Source organism: Equus quagga, chromosome 7, assembly GCF_021613505.1.
Source record: "Equus quagga isolate Etosha38 chromosome 7, UCLA_HA_Equagga_1.0, whole genome shotgun sequence".
Lineage (NCBI taxonomy): Eukaryota > Metazoa > Chordata > Mammalia > Perissodactyla > Equidae > Equus > Equus quagga.
Window position 1 is genome coordinate 8,659,687 of NC_060273.1, and position 24,408 is coordinate 8,684,094.

The following is a 24,408-nucleotide window of genomic DNA, read 5'->3' on the forward strand; positions in this document are numbered from 1 at the left end:
TTTGTCTCCAGATATTTTGTGATTCCTCCTTTAATTTCTTCAATGATCCATTGGTTGTTCAGTAGCATGCTGTTTAGTCTCCACATATTTGTCACTTTCCCAGCTTTTTCTTTGTAGTTGATTTCTAGTTTCATAGCAGTATGTTTGGAAAAGATGCTTAATATGATTTCAACTTCTTAAATTTATTGAGGCTTACCTTGTTTCCCAACCTATGGTTAATCTTTGAGACTGTTCCATGCGCACTTGAGAAGAATGTGTGTCTGCTGTTTTTGGATGGAGTCTTCTATATATAGATCTAGCAAGTCCATCTGGTCCAGTGTTTCATTTAAATCCACTGTTTCCTTGTGGACTTTCTGTCTGGATGGTCTCTCCAGTGATGCAAGTGTAAGGTCCCCCACTATTATTGTGCTGTTGTTGATATCTCCTTTCAGGTCTGTTAATAGTCGCTTTATGTACTTTGCTGCTCCTGTGTTGGGTGCATACATATTTATAAGTGCCATCCTTTCACTCTGAACCTTTTTTTGTCTTTAGAGCTGAGATGAGTTTCCTGGAGGCAGCATATTTTTAGGTCTTGTTTTTTAATCCATCCTGCCACTCTGTGTCTTTTGATTGGAAAACTCAATCCATTTACACGTAAGAGTGATTATTGATACATAAGGGCTTAATTCTGCCATTTTATCGCTCATTTTCCAGTTCTTCTGCTGTTCCCTTGTTCCTCGTCCCATGTATTTCAGACTACCGATTCAGTTTGGTAGCTCTCTAGGATGGTTTTCTTAGTTTTTATTTATCACTTGTGTCTCTGTTCTGATTATTTGTTTAGTGGTTACCATGAGGTTTGTATCAAAAATCTCATGGATGTGACAGTCTATTTTCTGATAGCCTCTTATTTGCTTAGACTAAGCTGATTCCATCCCTCTCCTCTTTCCTTTCTAGGTTATTATTGTCACAACTTATTCCATCTTGTGTTGTGAGTTTGTGGTTAAAAATGATGAGATTATATTTATTTTTGATGTTTTCCTTCCCTTTATCTTCAATATTATAATTGTTTGCTAACCTGTTTTGATAGAGAGCTGCAATTTTCTGATTTTGTCTACCTATTTATCTCCTTGCTCAAGGCTTTGTAACCCCTTTCTTTTCTTTTCTTTTCTTTTTTTCAGCTATGATGGCCTTCTTGAGCATTTCTTGTGGGGAGGGGAGTCTTGTAGTGATGAACTCCCTTAGCTTTTGTTTGTCTGGGAAAGTTTTCATTTCTCCATCATATCTGAAGGATATATTCACTGGATAGAGTATCCTTGGCTGAAAGTTTTTGTCTTTCAGAATTTTGAATACATAATTCCACTCTCTCCCAGGCTGTAAGGTTTCTGCTGAGAAATGCTCTGAAAGCTTGATAGAGGTTCCTTTATAAGTTATTTTCTTCTGCCTTACTGCCCTTAGTATTTTTTCTTTGTCATTGACTTTTGCCAGCTTTACTACTACACATCTTGGAGTAGGTCTTTTAATATTGATATAATTAGGACGTCTAATAGCTTCTTTCACTTGTATTTCCAGCTGCTTCCCAAGATTTGGGAAGTTCTCAGCTATTATTTCTTTGAACAAGCTTTCAGCTCCGTTCTCCTTCTCTTCTCCCTCTGGAATACCTATAATCCTTCTGTTGCATTTCCTAACTGAGTCAGATATTTCTCAGAGAATTTCTTCATTTCTTTTTAGTCTTAGTGCTCTCCTCCATCTGAAGCATTTCTATTATTTCTGTCTTCCAAGTTTCTGATTCTGTCCTCTATAATATCAGCTCTGTTATTCAGGGATTCCAGACTTTTCTTTATCTCATCCATTGTGTTTTTCATCTCCAACACTTCTGATTGGTTTTTCCTTATAGTTTCAGTCTCTTTTGTGAAGAAGTTCCTGATTTCATTGAACTGTGTATCTGTATTTCCTTGTAACTCATTGAGTTTTTTTTATGATAGCTATTTTGAATTCTCTGTCATTTAGATTGTAGATTTCTGTGCCTTCACAATTGATTTCTGGGTACTTGTCATTTCCCTTCTGGTCTGAAGTATTAAAATATTTTTTCATATTGTTTGATGGCGTGGATTTGTGCCTCTGCATAGTGGTAGTAGTTGGTTGCAGCTTCCACCTGCCGCCACTGGGTGGGGGTCAAGAGCCGTGTATTCTGAACCTGCTGCAACCCTGGCTTGCTCACTCACAGCCACTGCTTTTCTATCATATAGGCAGGCACTCTGGCCCACCAGCTGAGCTGGAGTGCAGGGCGGGGGGAGGAGCGCTTTCTTTTGCCTATGCAATCCCGGGGGCGTTCTGCTCTGCCCTCGCTATCTGCTTTTCTGGGTTGCTGGCATGATGAAGACACCCAGTAATAGCTTAGCCACCTCTGTGTGGGGCTTCCCATCAGCCTGTGAGAGAACTTGGAGAGCGAAGGTGTTCCCACAGAGGGCCGCCTCACCCCCCTCTCCTCTCAGAGCTGCACACAGTCCTGGGGTCACTGCCATTCAGGAGGCAGAGGAGATCCCCTTACCTCCTTCCACTTCCTCCTGAGGTCCAGCACCTTCACCTTCAGATGTATGGCTGTGTAGATCTCTCAGATGTCTTGTGTTTTGCGTGAGTGTCCTCTGTTTGTACATGAATGTCCTTTTCACTGTATCTTAGAGGGGAGATTCTAAGGGGAGAGCTCACTCCACCATGATGCTGACATCACTCTCTGGGCTTCTTTTTAAGTCTAATATGTAAAGAATAAAAGTTTCTAAGCACCAGAGTTTCACAAAGATATGAGATCAAAAGGCGGCCAGATGATTGAGACATATCCAATTTCTTTTTTTTTTTTTTTTTGTAGCAAAAAGAAAAAGCAGAACTTTGGGGAGGCCATAGTGTGTAGTTAGAATTTAACAACACTTTAGATTTTATTATATTTATTTTTAAAGTTCTTTCTTTTTATAAGAAGTAATACCGTTTATAGCTGTGGTATAAACTATCCTTTTAAAACAAATTTATTGAAATTTTAGAAGTGAGTCATTTAATAAAAATATTATGTAAATAAAAGAACAGGTGGTCCTTGGTGTTGGCACTAATTCTGAGGGTGTTTTTCCAATGCCCAACGTCTGGGAGGCACTGCTGTAACACCTGGGAGTGATTTCAGTTGGAATTCCAGATGTTAGGAATAACCCTCTTCAGAGAAAAGGGTAAGTTTTTATAAGCGGTCAAGTAAGGGCTTGAGTCCAGAATAAGAGAAAGGCCGGGGGCATTCTAGGGTGACTAGACGTTGGTTTGATCTGTTGGGCGTCCAGGAAAGTTAGGGAATAGAGAAATAAATGTCACCTACTTAGCGCTCTCCCGTGATGATGCCTGGAATTCAAAACTTCAATGGAAAACAAAATGAGGTAAATCAAAGATACACCTGTGGACCTAGGGCATTGCTAGCAGCCTCAGCAGAGGCACTGGAGGGAGGTCTTCATCAATAGAGGAGAGCCCTTTAGGAGGGACTGAAAATGACCCCTTACTCCTGCATCTCTACACCAAAGGGAGTCTCCCGTCATCACTTACCCTGACGCCAGTCTCCCAGGTCCTTTCCTACAGGGAACCACTCTCCCCAGTTTCCTGTGCATCCTTCCAGAGATATTTGTTAAGTGGAAATACTTATTCCCCACTCCTCAGGTTTCCGTGTGGAGGGAGCTGCACCAGAATAACACTTCTGGCCTCATGCCCCACTCTTCACTCCTTCGCTCCTGACTGGAGGGGGCACCCAGTGTCCACTTTCTGGATCGATGGAGCTCAGCCATTCAAGGGCCACGGCACAGGCTTTGCCCTTCCCCTTACCTCCTCCCTGGACTGGGGAGTGGGTGTGTCTGCTCTCACAGAGCCCCAGTTCCCCTGGCTGGGGGGGCTCCAGGGCTAGTGGGGGGCAGGGGTGTGGAGCTGACAGCCCATCCTCCAACCTAGCTCTTCTCGTCTAATAACGCCCTCCAAGATCATCCTTTTCCAGCACGGATGAATCCATCTTGTTCTTGGAATAGCTGCCTGGTATTTCCTTGTCTGGCTCTGCCACAATCTACTCAACTCGTTCCCTACTGATGGCCATTTAGGTCGCTTCCAGACTTTCTGCCACTCCAAACTACGCTGCCAATAAACACCCTTGCACTCTGCACACTTGTGTTAGTATATCTGAAGGACAGATTCCTAGAAGTGGGAGTGCTGGGTCAAAGGATATGTACGTTAAACTGATCTTACTTTTAATTTTTTTATCTGATTCAATTCAATTTAAACTGAATTTACTGCAAAGCATCCTGGACACTGTGCGTGCTGTGCCAGCCTTGATCCTCAGACGGTCTTCAGAGCGTGAAGGTACTGGACCAGCTCTGTGTGTGGCCAGGTGGGTGAAGCCTGCACATCAAGTCTTTGACTAACATCCCTTAGTTCTCCTGGAAGCACAGTTCTGGCCTATGTAGACCAGCCTCCGCCACTCCCAGGGCTCTTCCCAGGGGTGCCTTCTCCTTCCTACAACACATGCAGGGCATGTTTTCCTCCTGCACAGGGACTCTGGGACCCTCTCTGGAGATACTGAAGATCAGACAACTCCCCGGGCAAGATGTTGGATGAAGGCCGGCCCACCAAACCCAGGGTGGCATCAAATTTATCCTTGCCATTCACAGAAATTTATATTCCCTTCAAAAACTGTCATACTGACTGCTGATCCCTCTTGCCTCCCCTTGTCCTTGTGGGCTTCTGTGCTCTGCGGGACCGGCCTGGTCTCAGTCCCCTGGAGCACTCTCTCCCTTCCACCCTCAGCAGGCCCTCTCTCGCATTGTCTGGGTCTCGATTGAAATATCCCCTCCTCAGAGAAGCGTCCTTGATCACCCGACATAAAGGACCCTTGCCCCCTCCAGCACTGTCTTTCCCATCATTCTCTATCCCATCCCCTTGGCTTATTTTCTTAAGAGGATTTTCACAGTCTGAAAGTACCTTATCTGTTCACTCGCTTATTACCTAGCTCCCCCTCTGTGCCCTGCTGTGCCCGGTGCACAGAAAGCTATTTGCTGTCATTTATAGTCCTACAAATGAACCGTAAAGGCCCTCAGAAAACTCAAAGCCCTATTGTCCAGAGGTGGAACTGAGGCCAGAGAGGGCCATGACTTGCTCTGATCCCACAGCAAAGCAGGAACAAGGCCAGGACCAGGGCGTCTCTTGGCCCCACTCCAACTGCCCTTTCCACCTCAGTGGGAGACCCCTCAGAGGGTGCAAGAGAATCTTTCAACAGCCAATGACCATTTCACAAAGGCCTCTGTGACTTTCTAGCACTGCTTTCATCAACTAGTATCAACCATGTTGTTTTTCCTTTGGCAATTCCTTCAGGGGCTGAGCAGGATGTTCTGAAAGGCCACCTGGGTTTGGGCCTTTACCTGTCTGAAGGTGGGAGACCGAAACAGATGAGCTTTTCAAGTTCCTGTCCAGAAATCAGAGTCTTAAGACTTGCAGAACTTCTCTTTTAAAAATGGGTTCTGATCTACATAATACACATGATAATTAAGAAAAAAAACAAAAGATAATCGAACCAAAGGCATATGACAAAAACCCACAGCCTCTTCCCCACCCGCGTCCCGATCCCCAGAAGCAATCGCTTTTAACCTTGTCAGCTGTTCTCCCCCCACGGTTCCATGTTTCTAAACCATCTGCACGCACTTCCAGCTCCTCATTGCATCTACAATCTAATCTAACAACATCACTGACTTCCGGCCTAGGAAGTCATCTTTCACCCAGCATCTCTGTACAGCCTTGTCATGCTCACATCAGTAATTATCACTTACGTTATGATCGTGTCAGCATCGTACACTGCAGAGCCAAATAGTATACTGTGATTGCCTCTTTTTCTGGAGAAACTCTTCTTTTCCCTAGCTTTATTAGCTGCCCCACCACCACCACCGTGGCCCCATCTCTTTTCCACGTTTCTTCAGTTCCTTCCCAGTCTTTGATCATTCCAGCTCTCGCCCTGCAGAACCCCAGATGCAGAGTAAATGTACGGCTTCAGTTACAAGCCTGTGGGTAGACTCATCTTTCGCGGCGTCCTCGATCCACCCAGTCCCTCTCTCCCAACTCTGTCCTCCTCTGCTCTCTGCCATGTGCAGCCTCAGCAGCTGTGCTGTCACGGGACCAGCAAGACAAGCATTCTGCAGGGAAGACCAGCAAATTCGTCTCTAACTGTGGGCAGGGCACAGGATGCCAGCACAACCCCAACACGTGTAGGAGATAAAGCGGATCCCCGGGTTGGCGGTGGCGGGGTTGGGTGGGGGGCGGGGGGGCGGTGCCCAGAGGGCTCAACCCATGTGAAATGAAACTCCTCATGATGAAAGGTCGAGCTGCAGTTTACACAGCGTGTCTTGCATTGGATCTGCGTGTCAACCCTGTGAAGCTGGCCGGGCAGGGTATCATTATCCCCATTTTACAGATGAAAGACTGAGGCTCACAAAGTCTTCGGGCGATGTGCCAAAGTTCACAGAGCTGGGACGCCAACCCCTGGTTCTCCAACTCCAAATGGAGGGCATATTTCTACCATCCTGTTTCCTGCTCACACGGTGGCCTAATTAAAATCAGGCAAGAGGGCACAGGCAGTGTCCGGTCACCTCTGCATCCGTTCCCTCTGGCTGGGTCTCCCTCGAGCTTTGCACCAGGCAGAAGAGATCCGGGGAGGCGGCCTGTCTGCACGGTGCCTTCAGCTAAAGCTGCGACGTGGTTGGGCCTGATTAAGAACTACGCGTTAGTCTGCACTTGTACAGAAAATAGAGTCTCCTGCATTTTCCACCCTGGGAGCTCACCGCCCAGCTGAAGCCTGGGCTGTCTCTACAGATCTGCTGTGAGACGGGTTTGGACTGTGGATAAAGCTTTTCCCTTGATTGCCAAAAGGACTCATTCAGCCACAGTCGAAGGCACTCAGCTCTGTTTTCTACATTTATCACAATGCACCTCCTTTCCACCCAGAAACTCAGCTGGATCTCGCAGAACACAACACCTGGCCCCCCCAGCTTGACCTACGTGCACCGTCGGAACCCTTGTACGGTGTCTTCAGATTGAAGCCTAAATACTCCCCAGTCTATAAAACGCCCATAAAAAGAATCACATAAAACAACAGAGAACACGGGACATTGAACTAAAGACTTAATTTTTTTTTTTTTAAGGAAAAAGAATCGGTAACTGGAATGGGAGGAGCAGCAAATGGGTTTCCGGGAGCAGGAGCCAGCGTCCTGTGGGCAACAGGACTGGAGTGAGCAGGGGCGGGAGGGGGAAGGGGAGGGAGTGGGGGAGGGGCAAGGCATTGTCGGGGGAGGGGAGGCTATGGAAGTTCTGCACACAGAATGGAGTATCCAGGGCTCAGTGAATTTCAGGTTCTAAAGGCTGATAGTTGCCGGGATGAGGGATGGTACTCCCAGAAATGTCCATCTAGACCTCCGATAACAAACAGGACAGCCATGAATTGGCATCTCCTTGCCGCCTCTTAACTAGGAATGCTGTCCTGCTATGCCTTGGTCCAATGTTGGCGTGAAGTGTGTGTGTGTGTGTGTGTGCCGCACATCTACCCCTGGGTGTGGAGAAAGCCCTGCCAGTGTCTCACTGGCCCGCCCTCCCCCAGAAGCAACATTTGACTTGCCATTGACGGTGGGACATCACCAGCAGGGTCTAACGGTGAAGAGAAGCCACAGGACCTGCCGTCGGGCAGTGTAAGGGTCCCCTCCTCCCCTTCCCTTCATAAAAACTCAAATCCCCACCGCCGGGAGCCCAGCCCCGCAGCTGCTGCTAAAGGAAGCTGCTTCAGCGACTGTGCCATCGCCATTCCATGCGAGAGAGCAGGAGGGGGAGCCAGCTGCTTCCCGCGGGGAGAGAACACGATGTTAAGATGACCGCTGGGCCCTCGGCCCACCCGATTCTAGTCCCACCCTCGGGCGTTCTTCCTACAATTTAAACCACGGCCCCGTTCTCAGCCTGAGCTGGAGCCTTTTCCCGGAATTGTAGGCAAAAGGACAATCCCAAGGTGGGGGGCCTTTCCAAACAGACCTGAGATGTTTGGCATCTGGGGGCCCGGGGTAGATCCCCCACCCAGAAGCGCTCCACCCACAGCTCCCGCTCAAAAGGCCAGGGAGCCTGGGGCACTGACCCCGGGGAAGGCCACACTGCCAGAGGGACTCCAGGGCCCACTGGAGCTGGCAGCTTAACCCCAGGCTGGCTGGAACCCAGGCCCCTCCCACCGCCCACAGCAGTCGGAGGGGACAGCGGCGTTGGCCTCTGTTTTCAGGAAGGCAGAGGTCAGCTCAGCCTCCTGCCCTGGCATCTGGACAGCAGCCAGCCCGGAATATCCAGGCCTGAGTCTTTCATCCATTGGAATAACCACAACATCAACAATAATGATAGCTAACCTTTGTTGCCTAGTGTGTACCAGGCACTCTTTGAGCTCTTTACATGTATTAACTTATTCATTCCTCACACAAACACTCTGATGTAGGTGCTATGATTAGTCTCATTTTACAAGTAAAGAAAATAAGGCTCAGAGAAGTTAAGCAACTTCCCCAAGGTCACACAGCTAGTAAAGGCTACAGCTGGGATTTGAAACCAGGCATCAGAGAAATCACCATGTGGCCCATCCTGTCTGGGCTTTCTCTTCCCTTCTGAGGTCCTGTTACTTTAAGCCCTGATCAGGAGATCGGTCCAAATTCCTGGGGCCACATGTGGCTTTGGATGCTGGCCGTTGCTAAGTGTCATTATTCTGGGGCCCAGGAATTGGGACACGCTTGGTGGAGCAAGTTGGCGACAGGGAAGCAGAGAACACAAAGTCACCCACGAGTCCTGCAGGCTGAAAGTGCACGTAAGGTAAACACCTGCCAGTGAGGTGACAGCCCTGTCGTAAGGGTAGGCAAGGACTATGGCCCACTTTGCAGGCGAGAAGTCAAAGTTAAGGATTTGTCCACATCATCCAGGTAGCAGGCTCAGACTGCAGTTTTCTGGTTGCTAGCCTCTGGCTCATTTTTTTAAAATGGAGCAATTATTCACTCCATGAGCATTCACCGAGCACCCACCATGTACCGGGCCCTGGTGATGCATGGATGAGTCGGGCAGGCTCCGTGTCCCCTGGGAGCTGCCCAGTACACAAAGAACGGGGTGTATAAATGAATAAACATGAAACGACACATGTGCTGTGGGAACACCGAGGGAGCTGTGCTGAGCCCTGTGTTGGGGTAGGGCAGTTTTAGAGGCTTCCTGGAGGAAGCGACGTCTAAGCTGGGTCTCAAGGGATAGGCGGTTTCCCAGGCAGAGCCGCAGGGACCGGCTGTCGCAGGCACTGGGAGCAGGACGCTCCAAGGCACAGAAGCATCATAAGTGGAGGCAGCAGGGGGATGGGGAAGGCTTTTAAGCAGGAAAATAATCAGATCTGCCTCTAGAAGAGAAAAAACATCCCACAGTCTGGAGGATGGATTAGAAGCGGGTGTTTGGGGGGAAGCTGGTGGTGCAGCCCTGGTGAGATTGATGAGGTCTGGACTCAGGCAGGAAGAGGGCGGTGGGCAGCAGGCGGGGACCTGGAGAGCTCTGCAGCAAGTGGCAGTGACAAGGCCCGCAGAGGGGCTGAGGGGTCCGGATGCTGGGGGCCCCGAGCGTGGGCCACCGTGGACGCTGTTTCCACTGACGTGCTTGGGTTGGAGCAGCAGCCGCGCACTTGAAGGATGAGGCAAACAGTTCACTGGGTTTCAGAAATGTCTGGTTTACGATGGTGGAAATGTGTCCAGGCAGTTGGAAACATGGGGGGGAGGGGGGCTGTCACTCCGAAAACAGGAGCTGGGAACGGAAATGCCAGTGTCCCGGGTGTGTGGCTGGGAGACAAGCCACTGGCGGATAAAGAACACCACCCAGGGAGAAAGCCGGCAGAGAGGAGGCGATGGGCGATGGACGAGAAAACGCCGGTGAAGGAGGCTGAGGAGTGGGCACAGCTGTGGAGAAAACCAGGAGTGGATGGGGGGGGACTGGAAGCAGAAGCCGAGGGAGGAGAGACCAGAAAAAGGCATCAGGATGGAAAAAGAGCTCAAATGGCAAACTTGGTAATAATAATGTCAGTGAAATAAACTAAAGCCCTTCTCCATTTTCCTCCCCGTGGTGCCTCCCGCCACCTGATGCTCTCCTGTGCGTGGTGTCATTTCCCTCTCCTGCTGCAGTGGCGGGGACCTGGCACGTGTTTGCCGTTCCCAACACTTAGAACAGCGCCTGGTCTATAGACGGGGCTCAAGAAGGATGTGTTGAATGAATGACTGAAGGAATCAGATTTCAAGGAGCTAGAGAGCTAGGAAGAAGTCAAAGAATGGAGCTAGACTTCTCTTTCAAGTTTGAAACCAAAGGAGGAAGACATACTTATCAAGAGCCGAGGGTCCCTTCCCAAAGAGAAAACTCCAGAATTCACTGGTGAATTCTGCCACATGCTTAAGGAAGAATAATGCCAGCTCTACACAAACTCTTCCAGAAACAGAAGAGGAGGGGACACCCCTACTCATGCGATAGGCCTGCCTTAGCCTGATGCCGAAACCAGGCAAGATGGGAAAAGAAAAGAAAAATGCAGACCAATATCCCCCATGTTCATAAGCGCAAAAGGTTTTAGCAAAATTGCAGCAAATCGAATCCTCCTATTAAGAGGTGGAATCGACTTCCCCACCCACCAAACCCTGGCTGCCCTTGTGATTTCTTTTATTGATAAAAGGCAGCAGAAGTGACACTGTAAATTCTGAGCCAAGGCCTCAGCTGGCTTCACGCACTTCCACTGTCTCTGCTCAGCTACCCCACGGACAAGCCCAGCCTGGGCTGCCAGAGGGCAGGAGACCACGTGGAACAGAGACGAGCTTTTCCAGCGGAGGCTGCCCTAGACCAGCCAACTCCCAAAGGACCCACCAGCTGACCACAGACACAGAGAGAGCCCAACTGAGCCCAGCCCACAGGGCCCACCTGCAGAATCATGAACTAAATCAGGGTTTTCTGTTTCAAGCCATTGCATTTTGGGACGCTTTGTTACACAGCAAGAGCTAACTGAAGGGGGAGACATGGATCCGTTAGAGTCAGAGGTCTCCACGGACAGAAACCATGTCTTACTCCTTTTTGTATTCCCAGCACCCAGGGTTATTCAGCAAATACTTGTTGAATGTCTGCGAGTTTGGCAGCTTCTGCTGAAGACCTAGTAACCGCCATTCTGCCGATGCCCGCTGCCTGACCCCACAATTAGAGGTCAGGCTGGCTGCTCTCATCCAGGGAGCTCCCTGGAATTATGCCCCCAGCAAACCCACACCCCAGCCCAGAGAGGGTTGGTAGTGGATCTGCAGGCAGGCAACATGGCCACGTGGGGGGAGGCAGGTGTCCAACTCGGGGTGCTCCCCAGCCCCACAGCCACTACCTTACGAATGTCCTGTCCCTCACAGAGCATCTCGTGTCAGGGACTTTCAAGAAATCCCCAGGAGATCGGTGGCACTCACTCTAAATGCCTTTTCCTCTTTCCTAAGTGACAACAGCTGTCATTTCTGTGGATGGCTTTTGCCGGTAAGCTAAGAACCAGGGATCACTGCCTACAATTCAGCCAGGCCCGAGGAGCCCCATGCCCAGGAAGCCAGGGCTCAGCTCCGTGGAAGTGGACACAGGAAGGGGCCGAAGGGGAGAAGACGAGCAGGAAGCAGTGCGTGCAAACACAGTGAGAGCCCAGGCGGAGCCGGACTGACCGGCCTGGAGCCGAGCAGCATAACCACTCAGTGCCTCAGTTTCCTCATCTGTAAAATGGGGCAGACAATGGTACGCCTACCTCCCAGGACTGCTGGAAGATGACAGAGCCAGAGCGCTTAGAACAGCGTCTGGTGCATGGCAGGCGCTGTGTATGTACACCAATCACAGCCAGCATCACGGTCCAGGGCTTTCTTAGAACCGCCACCCCCAGGCCTCTCCTGTCCCCACACGGCCAGGGTTCTCTCCTCCTGTCCACGGCCACCGCTCTCAGGCGGCAGTCACCAAGTGGAAATAAAGCACCGAGCTGTCTCCAGGGGAGAGAGAAGTACAAGGAGGACCACAGGCAGCTCGGGGCGTGTGGACAATGTGGGGACATGTGAGACACGGTCCCTGCTAGGCTTACGTTGACGTTTCCCCAAACGAGCCATCTCTGCACCGCCTTCATTATGTCAGGCGTACCCGTGTACCCCCCATGTTACTAGCGGCTCGTCGCTTTTTAACCTTACATCTTTATAAAAGGAAACCTTGTGTTGGGACTGAAATGGAAAGTCAGGGTTGCCTGCCATAAACAGAGGGAGCTGGGAAAAAGAAATACAATGACAACAGAACAATGTTACTAGATTCCAGCTGGAAACTGTAGCCGCTGACAGCTCTGAGCCCAAGGCCAGCTTTCTCTCTCTTGGCTGCAACAGGACATCGCACGTGTTTGGGAAGTTTTAAAGACGTCTTAACACAAAGCTGAGATTTTTCTCCTTGAAGGGGTGGAAGGGAATTTAAAAGGGAATGATTTAAAACAGACTCTGTTTTACTTAATGCTGTGTGTCTGGTTCACCTAAAGAATCTGTAACCATTAACCTTATGTGTCAACCGGGCTGGGCCACCATGTTTCTGTGAGGGTGTTTGGCGATGAGAGAAACATTTAAATTGGTGGGCTGTGAGAAAAGCAGATTGTCCTCCATAATGTGGGTGGGCCTCATCCAATCAGTTGAAGGCCTGAATAGAACAAGAAGGAATTCAGCCAGTAGAGGGCCTTTAGATTCAAACTGCAACGTCAGCTCTTCCCTGGGTCTCCAGTCTGCCTACCCTGCAGTCAGTCTCCATAACTGCATGAGCCAATTCGTTCTGTTTCTTGGAGAACCTTGACTAACGAGCATCCCTCCATCAGGGTACCCAGCCCATACAGACCCACTAACCCGAGAGCTGGCAGTTCATGCCCTGAACTGAGGGTTTAGGGGAACTGACAGGAAGGGATTCCCTCCATGAAACACTCAAGACCAGGGCAGATGCTGAGCCAGCTGGGAAGCCATCCCCATGAACTTGGCATCACACTGCAACATTTTCCCACCAGCAGGCCCAAGGGCGGTAAGGTCACCCTGCCAGAAAGAAAGGCAGCCCCCAAAACCTCAACCTTTCGACTGGGGCACCTCTGATGATGTTGCGTCTGCAGCTATGACACTGTCCCGCCGTGGAATTGGGAAAGTGACCCCACACAATGAGAATCGCGAACTCATGCAGTCCTGGCTGAAAGGGGCCGTGTGAGCCTGCAGAGTCACCCCTGTCCACAGCCGCTGCCTGGAATATTTTCATAGCCTCCGGTTTCCATCTGTCTGTGCCCTGGGACTGGGGACCTCGCCACTTCCCGGCCCTGCATCTGATAATTGGGCCCTCAACTTTAGAACAAGGTTTTCCAAACTTCAGTCATTTGCCTGCCACCTTCTCAAGTACCACGGTGGGACTCTCCTTCATATTTGTCTTTAAATAAACCCACTCTCTAATAGAAATGCACGTATTTTAAAAAAGAAATCTTTTGGCTCCTGGAAATGGAAAACCAGCATCAGCTGCCACAAATAGAGACTGACTGTGACAATAAATGGTGCCCCCACCCCCAGGTTCACAAGTTCTGATTCGACGCTGTTGTCTGCCTCAGGGCTGAGCTGGAGCTCTGCTCTGTCTGGTTAAGGAAGGGAATTAGGGTCACAGAGGCGTTAAACACGTGAGCACCCACTAAGATTCTCCCCCAGAGAGACTCAGAAGAGTTGAAAAAGAATTGAAGAGGGAATCACTTTCCCACTGAGTGATTCGATGTCATTCAATGTCGTGTCCGCTGCCACCTAAAACCATGAGTCCCACCCTGCAGCAAACAGCATAGAGACGCCTCTCTCTTCCATGGATCCCGATTCCATCTTCGGTGGTCCCCACCCAGGGACCCACAGAGTATGTGCCTCCCTTCCTCCCACGCCCCACCCCAGCCCACTCAGCTGGGCCCAGCCTGTCCCAGAGCCTTCGGGGGGGCCGCGCTTAGAGCCGGGAGCCCTGGCCCCCAGGAACCGGCTCTAGACCTGTAGGAATCTCACCAGCAGAAGCTTCTTAGGAGCCAGAAACTAGACAGGACTGGGCATTGAATTAAAATCTTGAGAAGCAGAGAAACTGGAGCCCTCATACTCTGCCGGTGGGAGTGTAAAATGGTGCAGCTACTTCGGGAAACAGTGTGGCCGTTCCTCAAACAATTAAACATAGAGTTACCACAGGACCCAGCAATTCCACTTTTAGGTTTATACCCAAGAGAAATGAAAACACATGTCCAACAAAAACTGGTACAGGAATATTCATAGCAGCATTATTCATAAGAGTCAAAAGGTGGCAACAACGCAGACGTCCATCAACTCACGAATGGATAAACACAATGGGTTATGTCCATACAATGGAATATTACCAGGCCATAAAAAGGAATGGAGTACTGATACACGCCAGGACGTGGAGAAACCTTGAAGATACCATGGGAAGTGAAAGAAGCCAGACCCAAAAGGCCACATATTATGATTCTCTTTATATGAAATGTCCAGGACAGGCAAATGTACAGAGGCTGAGGGTATCTGTGGTTGACTAGGTCTGAGGGGATGGGAAAATAGGGGGGTGACTTCTAAAGGATACAGGCTTTCTTTTTAAGGAGATAAAAATGTTCCAAACTTGACCGTGATGATGGCTGCACCTATCTGTGGATATACTAAAATACACCGAATTGTACACTTTAAAAAACTCACTTGAAAAGAGATTTTAAAAAATAAAACAGGGGACCTCTGAGTACATTGGGGGCTGGTATTTCAACACCTCCATCCCCCCGGGTCTGACACCACAGGACACCCAAGACCCCCCGCGGCCTCTGATGTCGGGGGAAAGGTGGAAACCACAGGTCAGGAATACACACCTTGAGCTGGTCTGAGCGAGGAGCCCTCGCGCCCTCCACAGGGCCCAGAGGCGACCAAGGTGCAGCCACAACCGACCACTCGCTCCCAGGGCGGGGACTGAGCCAGCCCCTCGCTTTCCAGGACGCCCCAAGAAGTGGGCAGCATGTGACCCCACTTCCCAGCCATCTGTCTCGACTAATCAGAGTATACAGTAGGCGCTACTTGAGGACATGAGGTCATGGACCATTCGGTCCCCGCCCTTACCGAGTGCCCACAAGAATGGCTGGGGATGGGTTAGTACCCCAAACCACCGTCCTTCTTTCTCCCCAACAGACCGAGCTCACTCCCCCTCAGGGCAGCACGATGTTTGCATGAGCCGTTTCCTCTTTCTGGAAAGTTCTGAGACCTTGGAGGGACTGGGTTCCTCCCTGCCTTCAGCCTCAGCTCCAAAGTCCCCTCCTCAGAGAAGCCCTCCAGGGCCATCCAATCTACGTGAGCCCCGTTTCATTTTCTCCAAATCACTAAACACGGTCGGCTATTTTCTTAGTGATCGCCATCCACTTCTTTTTTCTGTCTTGTCCCTCTAGAGTGGAAGCTCTCTGCAGGCAGGATTTATGTCCGTCTGGTCACTGCTATGTCCCCGATGCCCAGCACAGTGACTGGCACACAGCAGAGCGAAGGATGGTAACTCTTCGGGGACTCTCTCTGCCACTCCAGGCCTCACCAGGAAGGACCCCAGGAGCGGGGAGGTGGTGAAGACCGGCAGAGTCTCTGGTGAGAGGGTCTGGGGAGAAGGCTCAGCGTCCTCCTCTCCCTCAGAATCCCACGGCCTCCAGCTCTCGAGGACGGGTGGGCCTCAGCACAGGAAGCATGAATATTTCGAGGCCCACCATCTCCTGCCTGAAAATTGGCACCTGGGATGGACATAGGGGGCGCTCAGGCCAGGCTCCAGGACACCCCTGGGTGGGTACACCACAGAGCGGTCTGCAAGCCCGGGGCATGGGGAGCATGACTTCCCAGGCATCTCTGGGGAGGGGCTTCTCCAAATTCTCAAGGGAAGGGAAAGCAGTGACAGCCAACACTCAGGGCAGCTGGGGCGGGGGGAGGCAGGGGCACACAATCCAGGAAGGGGGGCCTGGGTAGGACACCAACAGCGTCCACACCACGCCATTATGTCTGCCCTGTCTGGGTACCACTTCTACGACTCATTACCCATAATTGTCTTTACAACACATTAGCTGAACTCGATTAATCTTGAAATGTGTCTTACTCCATAAAAGGAAAATCGGCATCACCAGCCAAGCGATTGATATCTCAGTAACACACTTTAGAATAAATATGAGCGAATTACAGTTTGTAACCTGTCTGCATGCTATAGAAACCGTCTCCAAATGCCTGTCGGTGTGCAGACCACACTCTGGGCATGTCGATGATTAAGCCTCTCTCGGGCTCTGGGCTAGAAGAATGTGACCCCATGTCACACTGATATTAACGGACGCTGACCATGCCACTTGGGCCTGACACGGCTCCAGCAGAGCCAACTGCAAGAGGGAGAGGGAGCAGCTGCCGGGCCCCAGTTCTCTCTCATGTCCCCAGAACCCCTCCCCCCTCTCCCCTCCTCTTCCCACCCTGGGCAGCCTCCAGCTGGCTCCTCACCCAAGGCGTGGGGCCCCCTTCTGACTCCTCCTCTGGGGTCTGCTGAAAAGTGACTCATGTCAGCTATTCACCAACAGAGATTTACCGAGCACTTCCTGCACCCCTAGCTCTGTGCGGGATGTTGGGGATCCCCTGGGTGCTCATGAGAACCAGCCCCTGCCCCAGCAGCCCTTGCCTAATTCCAACAAAGACCACCAGAAGTAATGGAACTGATTACCGTTTAGACAGGGGGTTCCTATCTAAGGCAGACAGGATTCCCAGAATGCCCTTCTCCATTCCACACACACCTGACATCTGCCAATCAAGGTGGCTTTGGCCAGGGTTGGGGTGAGCGTGTAGGCCTGCCCTCTGTGACCAGGCTGTTGAGGGAAAGCTCATGTCGTCCAGGGACCCTCAGGGCTGAGATGGCTGACTTTGGAGGAAAACGCTGGCACCCAGGACCCACCAGAACATCTGCAACAAAGGAACTTTCTCGGCCCCAAGGACCAGGATTCTTTCCAAGGAAGGATGCAACATCTACATTTAAAAAGAGGGATGTGACGGGCATACATCAAATGGAGCAGGGCCTGTGGCGTCCACGAGACTTGGATTCAAATCCTGACACAGCAACCGTGCGATTTTAAACAAAATTTTTGACTCCATTTTTTCGTCTATAGAACAGGGATCATAATGGTCCCTGCCTCGGCGGGTTGATGCTCATTTTAAACGAGAGGAAGGATGTGAAACACTTGGCCCGGTGAACTGATCGGCACCCTGTAAATGCCATAATAATAGCAACGGTAAATTATTATGATTGCTACTGATAACACTGGCAAACTAAGGCATTTCCTGCTGCTCGCCAACACCACCCTCACACACAGCTGGAGACCCAGGTCTTTACGTCTCTCTCTGAAGTTTCTTCAAAGCCTCAGACCCCCCTTCCCAATGGTCTCTTGGACACCTTTCCAGGGACCGTCTGATGGCCCTATTAACACACCCCAAATGTACTCACTTTTGCCCCCTCTTCTCCAAACTGCCACGGGTCTGTCAACAGCACCCAGACAGGAAACCCACTACGCCCACGAGGCATCCACAGTGGGACGTTCCAAGGGGAATGTTCCATGGGGGCTAGAGGGCATCTCTTGAGTTAACTGCCCATTACCTTGTCCCTGGATTACCGCACAGCCCCTAACTACCCATATCCTAAACCACCCCCCCATACACCCCCCCAGAAACCTGCAAAGCTCCCATTGCTTATCGAATTCAGGAGAGACCATTTCATTGTTACTGAACTTCACGCACACAGGTAACTCCTGAGCACATTCTCTCTGTTACAGAGAAGCCTGGAGGCCCTTTGCTGGTCCCTTCCATTCCAGTCCCTGCCTCTCCCCTTCACCGGAGGCAACCACATTGATCCATCTTGATATATCCTTCCAGACACGTTTCCTTGTATACGCACAAGACGTAGGAGGCCATAGGAAAACAGCTAGCTTTTGTTCGTTTTCATGTAAATAGCATATTTTCCCACATCTGGCCTTGCGACTTGCTTGTTTTAAATTCAACAGTGTCTTACAGATCTTTCTGTATTGGTACACATAGATGAATCGCGTTCTTTTTAACTTTTGTAAAATATTCCATAATATGATTGATGGACATTTAGATCGCTTTTAGGTGATTTCCACTTTTTTCCTTTCTCTCTCTCTTTTTCGTTCCAGTGCTGCTGTGTGAACACCATCACGCCTCCGGGATGTGGAGGAAAGGCCCCCTCGCCCACGGCCTGCCTCTGCCTCCCCAGGTCAATCCCCAGCACCGCCCTGCCTCCACATGCCCTGCGCGGCAGGCCCACTGGACACTCGCTGCTCCCCAGGTGGGGTCTCTGCCTGTGACCTCCGTCCCTTCTCCCACTGTTCCCTTCTGCACACCTGGAACCATCGCTGCTGGGGGAAATTCTAGGGACTCTCCCACGCCCATCGCCAGTCCTACACGCTTTAGGAAACCCTTGCACACCACCACTGGCTTCTCTTAAACCAGCTCTCGTGACCCCAGTCCTGGCACACACATCCTTAGACTCATCAGCCCCGTCACCAGACTGTAGCCTCCTTTGAAGAGAAGGAAATCCCCTTTGCTTGGAGCAGCTCACTGCACAGAGTCACTTAATTACACCCATCAAGATGAAAGTGGGCCAGCCAGCCGCTCCCTCGGTCTTCCTTTGGTTCAAGCAAGCCACAAACATCTGAAGCCACTTCCACGTACATCCATATACCGACTCCTCCGCTGCTCAGAACAACCCCCCACAGCATCCAGGCGGCACAGTGACCTTCACTAAAGATGGGGAGACTCTCTCGGAAGCTCAGGGGCAGGTCTAGTGCAAAGCGGACCATCGGGGCCTCTTTGCAGAAGGAGAGCTTGGGTGGGGAGCTCACAGACATTTCAGGATGAGCTGTGCCATCAAAAGTGTGAACCGTGTCCATCCCACCCCGGGTCACGTGACCTCCCAAAAGGCCGTCACTCCAGGGCTAAGATTTCTGCCAAACCCAAGGATCACCTGTGCTAATTAATTAAATCCTTCGATGATTTACAAAACATTTTAAGTTTAACACATCAACTTTAGTTTCACTCTATGCTGTAGTAGCTGCAAAACTCTGGGCTTGTGTGCTGTATGTTTTTTTCAAATACCAACCGAGAAAAAGACATAAGTACTCCTTTTCGTTTCATGATCTGCTGCATGCCTTTTAAAATCATCTTGCGTTCCACCAGTGATAACACCCTTCGGGAAACATTCATTAACATAAGATTAATGAGACAACTTTGGGTCCTATTTATTCACTGCAAATTTTTTTTTTATTAACTTCGATTTAAGGAAAGACAGCTCACCAAAGAAGTTTGTCATCAGTCGCATCAGAAAGAGAAATCTTAGGTGACTTCTCCATTGAGAAAACGAGCTTAATCTTAGACTATCAGCCGTGGCACTCAGGGACTTGTCCATCTCTCCCTGCTGCATGGTGACAGCTAATTCACATCCACATTTCCCAGGACAATCCTGATGCCAAATATCACCCTGGGGACCATTTCTCCAGCTCTAGACCCAGGAGTCTCCGGAACAGGAATTTGGGCAATCTCTTTGCCCTCAGTTCCGTTTTCGATCTACAGAAGCCCAGCTTCCCAAGGACGGGGAGGCCCCGGAATTCAACTCTCCAGGTCAACACCTTCTCATCAAGCACTGGAGATCCACATGAGCAAAACCGACAGCACGTTCAAGTGGGAAGACGGCTCGCCTCCAGCACCCCCCTCTCTATATTCTGCCCCAGGATGGACCAACATCCCCAGAGCCTGACAGCTGGGCCCGAGATTGACCCAATGCCCAGTAGGAAGTGATGTACAGCGCCTGAGCACAGCTCCCTGTCCACGGACCTCCCACCAGTGTGGGGGCATGGAAACTCCGCATCCCATGGATGACACACGCCATGAGGGTCCCAGCCTGGAATCCCACAGACCACTCCCCACCCAGTAAGCTCCTAGACACAGATCCAGTCCTGGTTCTGCCGCCAACTTGCTGGGTGACCTCAGGGCAGTCACTCCACCTCTCTGTGTGTCCCTGGCTGTCAAACTGGGACTTTCTAAGGCCCTCATGCCCCTGAAATTCTCGGATCTTAGCCCACGGCTGCCCTGAATGCAGAGGGCTCTCACCCATTCCAGGCGTCAGCCCAAGGCTTGGCTGCCTGGAAGGGCCCAAATGACTCTGGAACAGAGCAAGGCTAATGCTAATGCTGTCGTCACCATCACCGCCAAGCACCCCGGCCCTGGGTATCGGGTTCCCAGCCCGGCACTCTCGCTGGGTGGCAGCTCCGCCTCTGATATTTTTAGACTCCCCCGTGGCCTGTCCCTAACAAGAGCCAGATGCCTCTGACGATTCCTGCCGTGGTCAGTCCTGCCCACATTGCGTTACTTGAGTAATTCCTGCAGGAAGCCAGACTCCACCACTCCTGGGGCAAGAAGGGGAACCTCCTCTTCCCGCCACCCTCACCCCTACCCCCAGCCCTCCCAGGGACAAGCTGAAGGCAACATCCCAGAGTCAGGCCTCCAGTCTGCCTGTGGTGCCAGCTGCCCTCTTTCCTCGTTCCCGCCACTGCTACTGCCCATGGCCTGCTTTCCAGACCCAGTAAGCCGTCCCCGGGACCCATCCTCCTGCCCAGGCGTCCCATCGGCAGTCTTTAACGGCATGCTCTGGAAGGGCAGTCCAAACACCTGGGACCCTGCCCCACCTTTGGGTAATGTCTGCTACCAGTCCCGCTCTGGAGCTCCCCATGGCTGGGGCGCCCACACCCACCCCGCCGTAGCCCCCGGAGCCTGTGTCCGAGGCCCCACTTGTCCACAGAGCTGGGCCGCGGCCACATGCTGCAGCACACACAAATTGTCTGCCCCGCCAGGAGGGTGGCTGGACTCCCGCTGCCCAGACAAACCCCAGTGACCAGCCCGCGATCCAGCGCCGTCCCATCCGGCCTGGAAAGGCATTCCTATATTCTTGTCTGGACAGACTTCCCTTCCAGGTCATGTCTGGCCGAGTTGCCTATGACAAAGAGCTGAGCTTTGCTCTGGCCCCGTCAACCAGGAAGGCCACAGAGGACGAGGGCGTCAGCACGTGCCTGGGATGAAAAATTGTCCGGCTGAGCTTCCCTGATCACCTCTTGCTGGATAATTGAGTATGTGCGCATACGCACGCGGTTTTAGCTCTTGCACCAAAGATATTACGCGCCAAGCAGAGAAAGGAAACGTAGGTGAAGTATTCACTTCCATTTCAGGAAGAAAGGGCCTTATAAATCACTCGTGTGTGTCGTATGCAGGGGATGGTCGGGAGGACAGAACGGATGTGCCCTGTATTGACAATCAGACACCTCAGAGCCCTTCCAGCCCCTCATCAGCTGGACCTTAATCTGGCGCCATGCCAGCCAGAGTGGGTGCAGCCCCTCCCCTCTGGGTGGGGCAGGGCACTGTCAGCCCCAGAGCCTCCCAGCCCGGCCCTGCCCTCACCCACCCCACTGGCCACCTCTGTGGCTTCCAGCACAAACACCTGTCCCTGGATTTCAGGTGAATCTCAATTTTCCCACTGGAGAGACGCAGGTGGCTCGGGGCCATGTGGCCCGCTCTCTGCCTCCCACCCTCAACGCCCCATTTCCCGGCGGCAGATCCAGAGGCTTCGGTGGGAAAACAGGTTCCACGCCTGCCCGCCACCCCCACACTCTTCCCTCGGCTGTGGGCTGGGCATCCGCCAAGGCCCCCAAGGACATCTGGGCCCCGATTTCCCCAGAAGGCTCTCCCTCCATTTCCCCACAATCCCCCAGGGCATCTCCAGGTGGAAGAAAGGGGAGGGCTTAGGGGGAAAGCGCACGGAGGTTCAAAGTCTGGCTCTTGTCACTTACTAGCTCAGCGACCTTGAGAAACCGACTTGACGGCTCTGGCCTGGCTTTCTCCACCTGCAACCTGGGAGTGCCGATGGAAACAGCACAGTGTGAGGCTGGCCCGGGGCCAGGCTGCCAGGAGAACCGGAGGGCCGGCCGGGGCTGCAAATGCTCCGTCAATTGCGTTCCCATCCCATCCCTTCCAGCCTCCTGGCGAAACCAGGTTCTCATCCCTTCCTCATGCTCCTTCCTCTTCCTTATCCCAAGGCCAGACTCAGGGGAGAGGTGGCCAGCAACAGTGAGTGGCCTCTGGGATTTCTAACTGATTCAGACGGAAACACAGAGGTGGCTGGAGAGCTTTTTTTAAATTGTGATAAAATATACATAACAGAATATTGATCATTATAACCACTCGAAAGTGTAGATTCAGTCGCATTAAATATGTTCACAACATCGTGTGACCATCACCACTACCCATCGCCACTACCCATCCCCAAAATGTCATCCTCTCCAAGAAAAACTCAGCAGCCAATCAGCAATAACTCCCCCTGGGGACCCCCATCCTGGGACCTCTCCTTTCCTTTCTGTCCCTATACATTTGCCTGTTCTGGGTCTCTCACATCAGTGGAATCACACAGTATTTGGTCTGAGGGCTTCTTAAGGCCGGCTCCAAGCCTCTTACCTTTCCTCTGCCTGTCACCTTGCCGGCTGGTCTCCGCATTTTCCACACAGCTAAGTCAAACATCACCCCCCACCCCACAGCACACACATCTTTGGAGCGTGGGAGAGGGCATGGCCCCTTTCCCCAAACCTGAAACTGAGCCTTGGTCCAAAGTAAGGGGTGGGTTCTATGGCCTGGAGGAAGGGCTAAGCTCTGTGGGGTCTCCCTCGGGTTGAGGTGCCACCGACTGATCCCCACTTAGGAGGTCTCCACGTCAGCCCCAAATTAGGACCTCCCTGGAGTGTATTTAGGACCCTGGATTTAGGGAGAGTGTATAGTCCCTCAATCCACGAGTTACAGCCTCCTCTTTCTCTGGAATCCATGAGCGGGGCCCTCAAAGCTCCCCCCACGAAGCCCCATCAGAGAGGGGAGGGGAGAGGCGCCATCCTGGCTGCGCCTCCAGGCTTCGCCGCTCCAGACCTAAGGAAGCGGCTCCTCGTCGCTGGGGGGCGCCACGGAGCCGCAGCCGGGGCCGAGGGGGTGTGCTGCCTCGGAGGACCCACCGCCCCAGCCTGGGCGCAGCCCGCCCGGCGAGGCGGGGAACGGTGCGCCGAGGGCGCCGGGGACCTTCACGCGACAAGGGGGCCTGCAGTGGCCTCCGAGAGCCCGGGGGGTGAAGTTGGCGGGGGCGAGGGGAGCCGCCCTGACTCCTCCCCAAACTTTTCCCGCCCGCCTCGGCGCAAAAGGCGAAGGAGACTGGCCGGGGGTGGGGAGGTGGAATTCGGGGTCCCGAGCGGGCTCGGCGCAGGCGGGAAGTCTGCGCCCCGGTAAGCCAGCGGAGGAAGAGTGGATTAGGGGCATGGATGGGCCTCGGACCCTCCCCACCAACTGCAGGGACCTCTCTCGGTCCGGGACCTGCAGGAGGCTCGCGCCCGCGCTGCCCCCCGGCGCACGGGGCCCGGAGCCCCCCGACGTGGCCGCGCGGTCCCCGGGCGCGATCTCAACTCACCGGGCGCTGGCGGCTCGACCGACCGACGGGCTGGGGCGCGAGGCGAGGCCGCCGGGCTGTTTTGAAGCTCTGGGCTGGGACTGTGCGCCCTCCCTCCTCCCCTCTCGGTGGCGCGGAGCCTCCTCCCCACGTCCCCCTCCTTCCCCGATCCTGCCTCCCGGGGCGTGATGTCAGGAGCCGGGAGAGCGGAGTGGGAGGGACCGCAGGAGGCGGTGGGAGACACTGGAGAGAAAGGGGAGCCCTAGGAGCGCCTCCAGACCCCGCCCGCCTCCCGGCGCCACTTGGCCAAGTTTGGGGCGGAGTCCGCCGCGCAGTTGGGGAAAGAGCGAGCAGCGGGAAGCTCCCGGGAGCGAGGAGTCGGCCTTCGCTGCGCTCGCACTTCAGGTTCCCAGCTCGCTCTCCTCTCCTCCCCTTTTCTCCTCTTCCCTTGGCTAAGGGTTAAGAAGAAATTTGTGGAATCCGATTCCCTGTTTTAGAACCCCTTCTCTGGCGCTTTTCTTAACTTTGCTATCATGTACTTAATCTTCCCTGCCTCAGTTTCCTCTTCTGGAAATGGGAGTCACAATAGGACCGCTTTCCTTGCGCGGTTGTAAGACCTGAACGTGGTCCTTCGTGCACACTGCCCGGCTCATAGTAACTGCTCAACAAAGGTTGGCTACTGTTGTTTTTATTATCTGACATCCGGTCCCGGTGGGCAGGGGGGGGGGGAGGCGGCCGGGCCACAAGGAACCAAGTCCCCGGCCCCCTCCAACCCCCCCCCCCCCCAGTCACTGCCTCCCCCACATATGCACC

At 52.4% G+C, this 24,408-nt stretch overlaps 1 protein-coding gene across 2 annotated transcripts in view; it reads right to left on the reverse strand.

The window, feature by feature from the left end:
- The window catches only part of EMP2 (epithelial membrane protein 2), a 41,180-nt gene extending 17,415 nt beyond the window's left edge, over nucleotides 1-23,765 (reverse strand). Inside the window, exon 1 of one of the 2 annotated variants that reach the window (XM_046665211.1) lies at nucleotides 23,617-23,765. The gene's annotated coding sequence lies outside the window, so the exon portion shown is untranslated. Of the gene's footprint in view, nucleotides 1-5,807; nucleotides 5,957-23,616 lie in introns of those variants that run through there. The other variant, XM_046665212.1, reaches the window with a different exon arrangement.
- Between the last annotated feature and the right edge of the window lie 643 nt (nucleotides 23,766-24,408).